Source organism: Eumetopias jubatus, unplaced genomic scaffold (assembly GCF_037043125.1).
Source record: "Eumetopias jubatus isolate StellerSeaLion01/CBP00866 unplaced genomic scaffold, mEumJub1_p1.0 scaffold_9, whole genome shotgun sequence".
NCBI classification, from domain to species: domain Eukaryota; kingdom Metazoa; phylum Chordata; class Mammalia; order Carnivora; family Otariidae; genus Eumetopias; species Eumetopias jubatus.
Window position 1 is genome coordinate 86,654,965 of NW_028274815.1, and position 12,902 is coordinate 86,667,866.

Here is a 12,902-nt window from a genome sequence, read left to right on the forward strand (position 1 = left end):
GCAAGTGGGTCCCAATTATGCCTTAGTCACAGCCCAACAGCATCTAATAAGGGAAAGAATCATTACTATTTTTTTAATAAAAGGCTGTTCTTTTTGTAATACTGACTCACTTATTTTTATTTGAAGTACTTTCTTTTTCTTGTTGTGCATCACTGATTTTAATAAAGAAAAATGTGCTTCTGAGAGATAATAACCGAGCTGGCTGGTCTATAGTCCTTTGGGTTGAGTAATTTGATGTTGAGTTGAGAGTAAGTACTGCAACTGTCGGGGACACCTTGTCCTCGGTACAGTTCACTGACGGTTCATCTTTGGGTGCAGATAAGCCTTGTTCTTGTTTCCTGTAGGAGGAATATATCCACTGAGACCAGGGGCCAAACTCCATTCTTCACAAGATGGTTTTACTTCAAGCTTCATTTTCTTCTCATCAGGGTCGCACACAACAGCATGCCTAGTGAGACTTTGTCCCATTGCACATGTTTTGCCACAGCCGGCATGTTCACATGTAAATGGGAGCCTTTCCTAGTGAAAAGAGAGAATGTGGCTCTGGAGATTCAACACAGTTGTGCAGTTTCCACCACAGCCTTCTCTTGGACACTGGCAAACATCCTTTTCTGGGGCGTGAGTTTTCATATGTTGCTTAGGGGAATCTTTGTGTTGTTTTTTTTTTTTCAAATTTTTATTTAAATTCTAGTTAGTTAAATTATAGTATAATATTGGTTTCAGGAGTAGAATATCAGTGATTCATCACTTACATACAAAACCCATTGCTCATCACAAGTGTCCTCCTTAATCCCCATCACCCATCTAGCCCATCCCCCACCCACTTCCCTTCCATCAACCCTCAGTTTGTTCTCTATTGTTAAGAGTGTCTTAAGGTTTGCTTCCCTCTCTTTTTTTCTTCCTTCTTCTATGTTCATCTGTTTTGTTTCTTAAGTTCCACATCTGAGTGAAATCATATGGTGTTTGTCTTTCCCTTACTGACTTATTTCTCTTAGCATAATGCACTCTAGCTCCATCCATGTTGTCACAAATGGCAAGATTTCATTCTTTTGATGACTGAGTAATATTCCATTACACACACACTCACACACACACACACATTTGCATGTGTGTGTGTGTGTGGCACATCTTCTTTATCCATTTATCATTTGATAGACACATTTGGCTATTGTTGATAATTTGGCTATTGTTGATAATGTTATAAACATCAGAGGGCATGTGCTCCTTCAAATCAGTATTTTTTTATCTTTTGGTTAAAGACCTAGTAGTGCAATTGCCAGGTTGTAGGGTAGTTTTATTTTTAACTTTTTGAGGAACCTCCACACTGTTTTCCAGACTGGCTTCACCAGTTTGCATTCCCATCAACAATATAAGAGTGTTCCCCTTTCTCCACATCCTCGCCAAAAATTGTTGTTTCCTGAATTGTTCATTTTAGCCATTTTAACAGGTGTGATGTGGTATCTCATTGTAGTTTTGATTTGTATTTCCCTAATGATGAGTGATGTTGAACATCTTTTCACGTGTCTGTTAGCCATCCAGATGTCTTCATTGGAAAAATGTCTGTTCATGTCTTCTTCCCATTTCTTAACTGCACTATTTGTTTTTTTGGGCATTGCGTTTGATAAGTTCTTTATAGGTTTTGTGTATTAACCCTTTATCAGCTATGTCATTTGCAAATACCTTCTCCTCTTCTGTAGGTTGCTTTTCAGTTTTGTTGATTGTTTCCTTTGCTACACAGAAGTGTTTTATTTTGGTGAAGTTCCAATAGTTCATTTTTCCTTTGTTTCTCTTACCTCTGGAGACGTGTCTAGGGAGAAGTTGCTACGGTGGAGGTCACAGAGGTTGCTGCCTGTGTTCTCCTCAAGGATCGTGATGGTTTCCTGTCTCACATTTAGGTCTTTCATCCATTTTGAATTTATTTTTGTGTGTGGTGTAAGAGAGTGGTTCAGTTTCATTCTTCTGCATGTTGCTGTGCAGTTTTCCCAGCACCATTTGTTGAAGAGACTGCCTTTTTTCCACTGGACATTCTTTCCTGCTTTGTCGCAGATTAATTGACCATATAGTTGTGGGTCAACGTAATCTAGCATACTTGGCATTTTATGTCCTCTTTATGGGTTTCTTTCACATGTTTTAAAAGCTCTGTCCATGTTTGCCACAAAGGAATATTCTGTTTGACACATCCAGCCCTATGGACCTTCCCTTGTAGTTTCAGCCTGCTGGGTGAGGTGAAGCATTTCCCATGTCCTTCATGGGCACACTTGTCTGTGGTACTGGCACTGGAATTTTGGCACTGATGGATTCTCAGGTGCTGGTGTTTCTTTTTTTTTTAATACTTTAATTTTTTATTCTTATGTTAATCACCATACATCATTAGTTTTTGATGTAGTGTTCCATGATTCATTGTTTGTGCATACCGCCCAGTGCTCCACACAGAATGTGCCCTCCTCAATAACCATCACCAGGCTAAGCCATTGCCCCACCCCCCTCCCGTCTAGAACCATCAGTTTGTTTTTCAGAGTCCATCGTCTCTCATGGTTCATCTCCCCCTCTGATTTACTCCCATTCATTCTTCCCCTCCTGCTATCTCCTTTTTTTTTCTTAACATATATTGCATTATTTGTTTCAGAGGTACAGATCTGTGATTCAACCATCTTGCACTATTCACAGAGCTCACCATAGCACATACCCTCCTCAATGTCTATCACCCAGCCACCCCATCCCTCGCACCACCCCACCACTCCAGCAACCCTCAGTTTGTTTACTGAGATTAAGAATTCCTCATATCAGTGAGGTATATGTCTTTCTCTGATTGACTTATTTCACTCAGCATAATACCCTCCAGTTCCAACCACGTACTTGGAAATGGCAAAATCTCATTCCTCTTGATGGCTGCATAATATTCCTTTGTGAATATATACCACATCTTCTTTATATATTCATCTGTCGAAGGACATCATGGCTCTTTCCACAGTTTGGCTATTGTGGATATTGCTGCTATAAACATTGGGGTGCACATACCCTTCGGATCCCTACATTTGTATCTTTGTGGTAAATACCCAGTAGTGCAATTGCTGGATCGTATGGTAGCTCTATTTCCAACTTTTTGAGGAACCTCCATACTGTTTTCCAAAGTGGTTGCACCAGCTTACATTCCCACCAACAGTGTAGGAGGGTTCCGCTTTCTCCACATCACTGCAAACATCTGTCGTTTCCTGACTTGTTAATTTTAGCCATTCTGACTGGTGTGAGGTGGTATCTCATTGAGGTTTTGATTTGGATTTCCCTGATGCTGAGCGATGTTGAGCACTTTTTCATGTGTCTGTTGGCCATTTGCATGTTTTCTTTGGAAAAAAGTCTGTTCATGACTTCTGCCCATTTCTTAATTGGATTATTTGTCCTTTAGGTTTAAGTTTGATAAGTTCTTCATAAATTTTGGATACTAGCCCTTTATCTGATATGTCAATTGCAAATATTTTCTCCCATTTTGTCGGTTGTCTTTTGGTTTTGTGGACTGTTTCTTTTGCTGTGCAAAAGCTTTTTATCTTGATGAAATCCCAAGAGTTCATTTTTGCCCTTGCTTTCCTTGCCTTTCACAATGTTTCTGGAAAGAAGTTGCTGTGGCTGAGGTCGAAAAGGTTGCTGCCTCTGTTCTCCGTTAGGATTTTGATGGATTCCTGTCTCACATTGAGGTCTTTCAACCATTTGGGGTCTATTTTTGTGTGTGGTGTAAGGACATGGTCCAGTTTCATTCTTCTGCATGTGGATGTCCAATTTTCCCAACACCATTTGTTGAAGAGACTGTCTTTTTTCTATCGGACATTCTTTCCTGCTTTGTCAAAGATAAGTTGACCATAGAGTTGAGTTCTGGGCTCTCTCTTCTGTTCCATTGATCTATGTGTCTGTTTTTGTGCCAGTACGATACTGTCTTGATGATGACAGCTTTTTAATAGAGCTGGAAGTCCGGAATTGTGATGCCACAAGCTTTCCTTTTCTTTTTCAACACTCCTCTGGCTATTCGGGGTCTCTTCTGGTTCCATACAAATTTTAGGATTATTAGTTCCATTTTTTTGAAAAAAGTGGATGGTCTTTTGATGGGGATTGCATTGAATATGTAGATGGCTCTAGGTAGCATTGACATCTTCACAGTGTTTATTCTTCCAATCCATGAGCATGGAACATTTTTGCATTTCTTTGTGTCTTCCTCAATTTCTTTCATGAGTATTTTATAGTTTTCTGAGTACAGATCCTTTGCCTCTTTGGTTAAATTTATTCCTAGGTATCTTATGGTTTTGGGTGCACTTGTAAATGGGATCGACTCCTTGATTTGTCTCTCTTCTGTCTTGTTGTTGGTGTATAGGAATGCCACTGATTTCTGTGCCTTGATTTTATATCCTGCCACTTTACTGAATTCCTGTATGAGTTCTAGCAGTTTTGGGGTGGAGTCTTTTGGGTTTTCCACATAAAGTATCATACCACCTGCAAAGAGTGAGAGTTTGACTTCCTCTTTGTCGGTTTGGATGCCTTTGATTTCTTTTTGTTGTCTGATTGCTGTGGTTAGGAATTCTAATACTGTGTTGAGTAACAGTGGTGATAGTGGACATCCCCGCCACGTTCCTGACCTTAGGGGAAAAGCTCTCAGCTTTTCCCCATTGAGAATGATATTCGCTGTAGGTTTTTCATAGATGGTTTTTATGATATTGTGGTATGTACCCTTTATCCCTATACTCTGAAGAGTTTTGATCAGGAAAGGATGTTGTACTTTGTCAAATGCTTTTTCTGCATCTACTGAGAGGGTCATATGATTCTTGTTCTTTCTTTTGTTAATATATTCAATCACGTTGATTGATTGGCAGATCTTGAACCAAACTTGCAGCCCAGGGATAAATCCCAATTGGTCATGGTGAATAATCTTTTAATGTACTGTAGGATCCTATTGGCTAGTATTTTGGTGATAATTTTTGCATCCATGTTCATCAAGGATATTGGTCTGTAATTATTTTTGATGCGGTCTTTGTCTGGTTTTGGGATCAAGGTAATGGTGGCCTCATAAAATGAGTTTGGAAGTTTTCCTTCCATTTCTATTTTTTGGAACAGTTTCAGGAGAATAGGTATTAATTCTTCTTGAAATGTTTGGTAGAATTCCCCTGGGAAGCCATCTGGCCCTGGGCTTTTGTTTGTTGGGAGATTTTTGATGACTGCTTCAATTTCCTTAGTGGTTATAGGTATGTTTAGGTTTTCTATTTCTTCCTGGTTCAATTTTGGTAGTTGATACATCTCTAGGAATGCATCCATTTCTTCCAGGTTATCTAATTTGGGGCATAGAGTTGCTCATAATATGTTCTTATAATTGTTTGTATTTCTTTAGTGTTGGTTGTGATCTCTCCTCTTTCATTCATGATTTTGTTGATTTGGGTCATTTCTCTTTTCTTTTTGATCAGTCTGGCCAGGGGTTTATCAATCTTGTTAATTCTGTCAAAGAACCAGCTCCTAGTTTCGTTGATCTGTTCTACTGTTCTTTTGGTTTCTAGTTCATTGATTTCTGTTCTGATCTTTATTATTTCTATTCTCCTGCTGGGTTTAGGCTTTATTTGCTGTTTTTTCTCTAGCTCCTTTAGGTGTAGGGTTAGGTTGTGTATGTGAGACCTTTCTTGTTTCTTGAGAAAGGCTTGTATTGCGATATACTTTCCTCTTAGGACAGCCTTTGCTGCATCCCAAAGATTTTGAACAGTTGTGATTTCATTTTCATTGGTTTCCATGAAATTTTTAAATTCTTCTTTAATTTCCTGGTTGACCCATTCATTCTTTAGTAGGATGTTCTTTAGCCTCCATGTATTTGAGCTCCTGCCAACTTTCCTCTCGTGATTGAGTTCTAGTTTCAAAGCACTGTGGTCTGAAAATATGCAGGGAATAATCCCAATCTTTTAGTCCTGGTTGAGACCTGATTTGTCACCTAGGATATGATCTATTCTGGAGAATGTTCCATGAGCACTAGAGAAGAATGTGTATTCTGTTGCTTTGGGTTGGAATGTTCTGAATATGTCTGTGAAGTCCATTTGGTCCAGTGTGTCATTTAAAGTCTTTATTTCCTTGTTGATCTTTTGCTTAGATGATCTGTCCATTTCAGTCAGGGGGGTGTTAAAGTCCCCCACTATTATTGTATTGTTGTCAATGTGTTTCTTTGCTTTTGTTATTCATTGCCTTATATAATTGGCTGCTCCCACGTTAGGGGGATAGATATTTACAATTGCTAGATCTTCTTTTTGGATAGACCCTTTAAGTAGGATATAGTATCCTTCCTCGTCTCTTATTACAATCTTTGGTTTAAAATCTAATTTGTCTGATATATGGATTGCCATCCCAGATTTCTCTTTGTGTCCATTAGCATGGTAAATGGTTTTCCACCCCCTCACTTTCAATGTGCGGATGTCTTTGGGTTTAAAATGAGTCCTTTGCAGACAGCATATTGGTGGGTTTTTTTTTTTTAATCCAATCTGATAGCCTGTGTCTTTTGATTGGGGCATTTAGCCCATTTACATTCAGGGTAACTATTGAAAGATATGAATTTAGTGCCATTGTATTGCCTGTAAGGTGACTGTTACTGTATATTGTCTGTGTTCCTTTCTGATCTTTGCTGCTTTTAGGCTCTCTCTTTGCTTAGATGACCCCTTTCAATATTTCTTGGAGGGCTGGTTTTGTGTTTGCAAATTCCTTTAGTTTTTGTTTGTCCTGGAAGTTTTTTATCTCTCCTTCAATTTTCAATGAAATATTGGATATAGTATTCTTGGCTGCATATTTTTCTCATTTAGAGCTCTGAAGATATCATGCCAGTCCTTTCTGGCCTGCCAGGTCTCTGTGGATAAGTCTGTTGCCAATCTAATATTTCTACCATTGTAGGTTACATATCTCTTCTCCCGAGCTCCTTTCAGGATTTTCTCTTTGTCTCTGAGACTCGTAAATTTTACTATTAGATGTCGGGTGTTGACCTATTTTTATTGATTTTGAGAGGGGTTCTCTGTGCCTCCTGGATTTTGATGCCTGTTTCCTTCCCCACGTTAGGGAAGTTCTCTGCTATAATTTGCTCCAATATACCTCCTGCCCCTCTCTCTCTTTCTTCTTCTTCTTCTGGGATCCCAATTATTCTAATGTTGTTCATCTTATCGTATTGCTTATCTCTCGAATTCTGTCCTTGTGCTCCAGGAGTTGTTTATCTCTCTTTTTCCATCTTTCTATCTTTTGGTCTTCTATATCGCTAATTCTCACTTCTGCCTCATTTATCCTAGCAGTTAGTGCCATTTTTTATTGCACCTGATTAATAGCCTTTTTTGATTTTGACTTGGTTAGATTTTAGTTTTTTTATTTCTCCAGGAAGGGTTTCTCTAATAACCTCCATGCTTTTTTCAAGCCCATCTAGTATCTTTAAAATCATGATTCTGAACTCTAGGTCCGATATCATACTAATGTCCATATTGAGTAGGTCCTTGGCAGTCGGTACTACCCCTTGTTCTTTTTGTTGTGGTGATTTTTTTCGTTTGTCATTTTGTCCAGAAGTGAATAGATGAATGAGAGAACAAAATGCTAACAGGTTAACAACGTCCCCAGAAAATATACTCTAAACAAATCAGAAAAGACCTGAAACCAGGGGAAAAGAAAGGGAAAGAAAGAAAAAAGAAAGGGAAAAAAAAGAAAAAGATAAAGATAAAAACAAACAAAAACAGAACAAAACAAAACAAAAAAAACAGAATATGATCAAATATGATCAGGCTAGTGCATAGATCAGTGCCACACACTAGATTTTGGGTGTATTTTGGTCTGTTAGAGGAAAGTGCCTCCTAAAATTTTAAAGAAAGAAAGACATATATGTACAAATTAAGGGTTGATACAATGAAAGGATGGAATATGACTTTAAAGATGAAAATTATAAAAGATTTTATAGAAGGAATTGATAGATAATAAGTTGTTTGAAAAAAGAAAGAAGATTTAAGGAAAAAAGGAAAAAAAAGGGAAAGAATGTGATCAGGCAGGAGACTAGAACAAAGCCATACACTAGTGATTTAGGGTGTATTTTGATCTGTTAGAAGAAACTGTATCTCAAAATTTTAAAGAGAGAACAACTTATATATATGTATGCCAAAAATAAGGGTAACTACTATGAAGAGAGAGAATATGACTCTAAAAATGAAAAATAAAAAAAAATTTTTAAAAGGGATTGATAAGATGTAGGTTGAAAAAGGGAAAAAAACAGTTTAAATAATTAACTTTGAAAGACTAATGGATCATGGTAAAAAAGCCATGAATTCTATGTGCAGTATTCCCCTAGCGCTGGAGTTCTGCTGTTCTCATTGATCGGTAAACTTGGTCTTGGCTGGCTGTTCTTGTTGATCTTCTGGGGGAGGGGCCTTTTGCCGTGGTTCCCAAATGTCTTTGCCAGAGGCAGAATTGCCCTGCCCTTGCCTGTCCGGGCTAAGTAATCTGCTCGGGTTTGCTCTTGGGAGCTTTTGTTCCCTGCAAGCTTTCTGTTCAGCTTTGGAGGATGAGAGTGAAAATGGTGGCCTCCAATCTCCGGCTCGGAGGAGCCGATAACCCGGGCTCCCACTCCTCAGTGCGCCCCCAGAGAAAAGCAGTCAATCTCTCCCATCTCTCCAGTCTCTGGCCACAGTCCGTGCTCACCCGGCCTGTGACCGAGCGTTTCTATCTCTGGCACCCGACTCAGTGTGGAGTCTCCAAACCTAGCAGATCCTTGTGGTGTGCTCCTGCACTGCTCCTCCCAGAAGAGGAAGGAGAGTCTCCCCGGATCTGCTGCTTGTTGGGTCCCTGCTGGAGGAGCAGTGGCCCGACTGGACCACGAATCACGGTTTATGGCAATCCTGAGCTGAGAGCCCGTGCCTCGGCTCCGTCTCTGCAGCCGGCTTCCCCGCTTTGATACCTGGGAGATTTGCTGCACTCAGGCACCCCTGCTCTTTCTGTGACCCCGAGGGTCCTGAGACCACACTGTCCCGCCAGGGTTCCACCCCAGCTTAGCCACTGGAGCGACATCCCTCAGCGGAGCCGACTTCTAAAAGTTCTGATTTTGTGCTCTGCGGCTCTATCACTTGCCAGAAGCGGTCGACAGAGGCCCCCTCCCCGACTGTCTATCCTCCCGAATATCACCCCGGATTCACTTCTCTGCACGTCCTACCTTCTAGTAAGCGGTCACTTTTCTGTTCAGAGAGTTGTTGGTGTTCTTTTCTTCTATCTCCTGTTGAGTTCGTAGGTGTCCAGAATGGTTTGATCCCTATTCAGCTGAATTCCTGAGACCAGACGAAATCCAGGTCTCCTACTCCTCCACCATCTTGGGAGAGTGTCTCTCAGCTCCTGGTGTTCTTAAAGGCCTTCTTACAACCTTCAAAACTGCATAGATATCGTTTTTTGCTGATTTTCATGTCTGCATTCAAAATGCTTCTTCAGGTTTGATTTTGTGTTAAATCTGTGGTCACAGCCACTAGCTGTGTAAATGGCTTTCCCTGTCCCTGTGAATCAGGACATGGCAGCTCAGATGGTAGTCCCTGACAAAGTCCCTTTGCCACATCCTTGGTGGTCATACACAAAGGGTGTCTCCCAGTGTGCTTGTGCAGGTGCACCTCTAGCTTCCAGGCCTTACTGTGATTGGTGCTGCAGTTAGGAGAGGAGCAGATGAACCTCCTATTGAGCGCTTAGGGCTGCAGGAGGGTGCTCATGGAGGGGAGGCGGTGCTGGCGATGTTCAGGGAGGTCACCAACAACGCTGGCCCTGCTCCAGGGCCGTGGGGCCCACCCTCTCCAACATCCTCATGCCCAGCCATGTGCAGAGCCAAGTACCACAAGCTCTTGTGCACTGCCAACTCTGTCATGCCTTCTGCTCCCAGAAGACCCTCGATGCAATTAAAAAATAAGAGCGCAGTTATAAGTATTAGGCCAATCAGTAGGAGTGTGCAGCTAAACTCACATTCTATAGTCTGTGCTGCTCTGGTTCAGCAAAGAAAAAAGACAAATGATAATATGTGGGTTTTTTTGCTTATTCACAATGCCAGCACTGTTTGAAGAAATACTTATTACCAGAGGGTCACGGTTGCATAATTATAGACATCTTTAAATAAAGTTTTACTTTTATTATTCAACTTTTATGGCAAATACAAAAAAATTAAAAAGATATTATGCACATAACCTGGCACACGGTAGGTGATCAATATATATTTGTTGAAAGAATAAATGGATTATTTTACCATGTTCAGCAAGAGTGCACACATGTGTCTAAGTCATCTATAACTAAAATTATCAGAAACATATAATTGGATCTGCTTATGTAACCATCTAAAAGCAATTAATTACAGACTTATTACAGCTAATAAAATTTAATCTGAATAGAAACATAAAAGTATCCAAAATGGAAATTCTAGGTCAAATTGCATTATAATTATTTGGGTTAAAGTCTTTGCATGCAGAATAAATTTCCTTTTAATCACGCAAAATGTCTCTAAAACTATTTTGCATTGGAAATATAGGTAGACTATCTATCTTAAATGAAATTTGAAAATCTTCTTTTTGTTTCCTTAAAGGAGTCAGTAACAAATGATTTCAGCAGTAATTCCTATTAATTTTTATATCAAATATCTTCTCAACTTCCACACCTATTGAATTTTTGAATTATTGGTTGACTAGTGGCAATGATAATGTTCATTTTCATTTTCTTCCTTACTGAGCAGCAGTGCTTAATGTCAAAAACATTTACTAACAGAAGGTGTTTACATTCAACATGAACAGAACAAACAGATTCCAAACATCAATTACAATATGAAAAACATGATGCACAATACAGATGATTCTGTGTGACTAAGGAATGATTAATGTCTCTTACTGTTAGGAACTAGAGAAGACTCACCAAATGGCCCATTAGATTCACATTCGCAGACTTTCTGTGAAATTGAATTAAGTGAGGTGTTAATGCTTATAGAGTTTTTAATCTTTAAAATACCAAAATTAAATCACTACCAATCATCAGGAAAAAATAAGCAAAGAGATCTGAGATATATCTATAGTTTCCAGGTTTTAAAACGTTTGTCCTCTAAAAACCTAGGGTTCTGTAATTCAAAACATAAATGTCCCTGGTAGATAGTAAATATATCCTAGATGAAATCAAGATCCTGGGAACAAAAGAACTCTTTCATGGTTAAGGAGTAGGTCTTTATGTCTAGTGGATTAAAGTTGGGCCTCTTCATTGTAGTATTACATTTCTCCCAACAGTAAACCGGGAGTATTATTTCTTTTTGGTCCCAGAGTGATAGATGAGGAATTCTCTTATCTCTTTTCCTCTAATTACCTCTCCACTTTTAAGTAGCAAACACTAATAACAATTTCCATGAATTAGAGGCAAAAAATTATGTTCACTCTCAATTAGTCATCTTAACTGGATTTTAACTTCCTTAAATGCATAAAATATTTCTTGTGAGTCCTTAGTACAGAATCCTTTATTTTATTATAGAAAAATATACAGAGTTCAAGAATGGCTTTGGCTAACATGGTTTTGTTTTATCATTAAAATGTGATGTTGAAATTCTGAAACCACTGCACAACTATGCTGGAATTAAGTAAGTAGATGAAAGATGATGGAAACCAGGTTTATCATTGTTCTAGTGGGGAGTTACAAAAAAGAGATAACAATGACTAAAATGATCCAACTGGTTCTGGATTTAAGTTAGAGACAACACTATGAACTCATGTTTTAATAGAGATACAGATGGATATAGGTAGATGATTGATAGATACATACATACATACTTACATATAGATGAATATAGGTAAATGATAGATGAATGATAGATGATAGATAGGTAAGGATGAATATGTGTAGAATATTTATAGATGTGTGTAAACATGTTTAGTATTCATACATATTTCCAAACTCTTATCTGAGAGAAGTAGAAACAATGATGTTTCAGAAACAAGGAGCACACCCAAGGACCATATCTTGCTTTGTAATACCATTCTCCATAAAAGGAACTAGAATTCCCTGGTAAACTGGCTTATTCTACAACTGGAGCAGGGAATATATAAAATGAACTTGGGCCATCTTGCAGTGGTAGAAGGTAAAGAAATGTTAAAACACACACACACAGGGGGGAGGAGAAAGATGGCAGAGGAGTAAGAGACCTAAGTTTCGTCTGGTCCCAGGAATTCAGCTAGAGAGTAATCAAACCATTCAGAACACCTAAAAACTCAACAGGAGATTGAAGAAAAGAATAGCAGCAATTCTACAAACAAAAAAGCAACCACTTCTGGAAGGTAGGATATGTGGAGAAGTGAATCCAAGACAATATATGGGAAAATTCCCGTGGGGAGGAAGCCTCTGAGAGCTAGCTACCAGCAAGTGATAGAGCAATGGAGCACAAAATCAGAACTTTAAGAAGTCTGCTCTGCTGAGGGATGGGGCTCCAGTGGCTAAGTGGGGGAGTGGAACACTTGCTGGGACAGTGTGGTCTCAGGACCCTCAGGGTCACAGAAAGAACAAGCGTGCCTGAGTGTGGCAGAGCTCCCAGATATCAGAGGGGGGAAGTCAGTTGCAAAGATGGAGCTGAGGAGTTGGCTCTCAGCTCAGGGTTGCCATAAACTGTGATCCACAGCACAGTTGGGCCACTGCTCTTTGAGTAGGAACACAACAAGCAGCAGATCCGGGTAAATTCCCCTTATTCCCCCAGGAGGAGCAGCGTGGGAGCCAGCCGCAAGAATCTGCTGGGTTTAGAGACTCAGAACGGGGTCATGTGCCAGACATAGAAACACTTGGTCACAGTCCAGGTGAGCACAGAGTGCAGCCAGAGACCAGGGAGACAGGAGTGATTGCCTGCTTTTTCATGAGGGCTCACTGAGGAGTGGGGCCCTGAGCTCTCAGCTCCT

At 39.7% G+C, this 12,902-nt stretch overlaps 1 pseudogene; it reads right to left on the reverse strand.

Annotated features, from left to right (window-relative positions):
- Positions 1–106: 106 nt before the first annotated feature.
- LOC114199391 (transcription factor IIIA-like) lies at positions 107–9,865 on the reverse strand (annotated as a pseudogene).
- Positions 9,866–12,902: the final 3,037 nt, after the last annotated feature.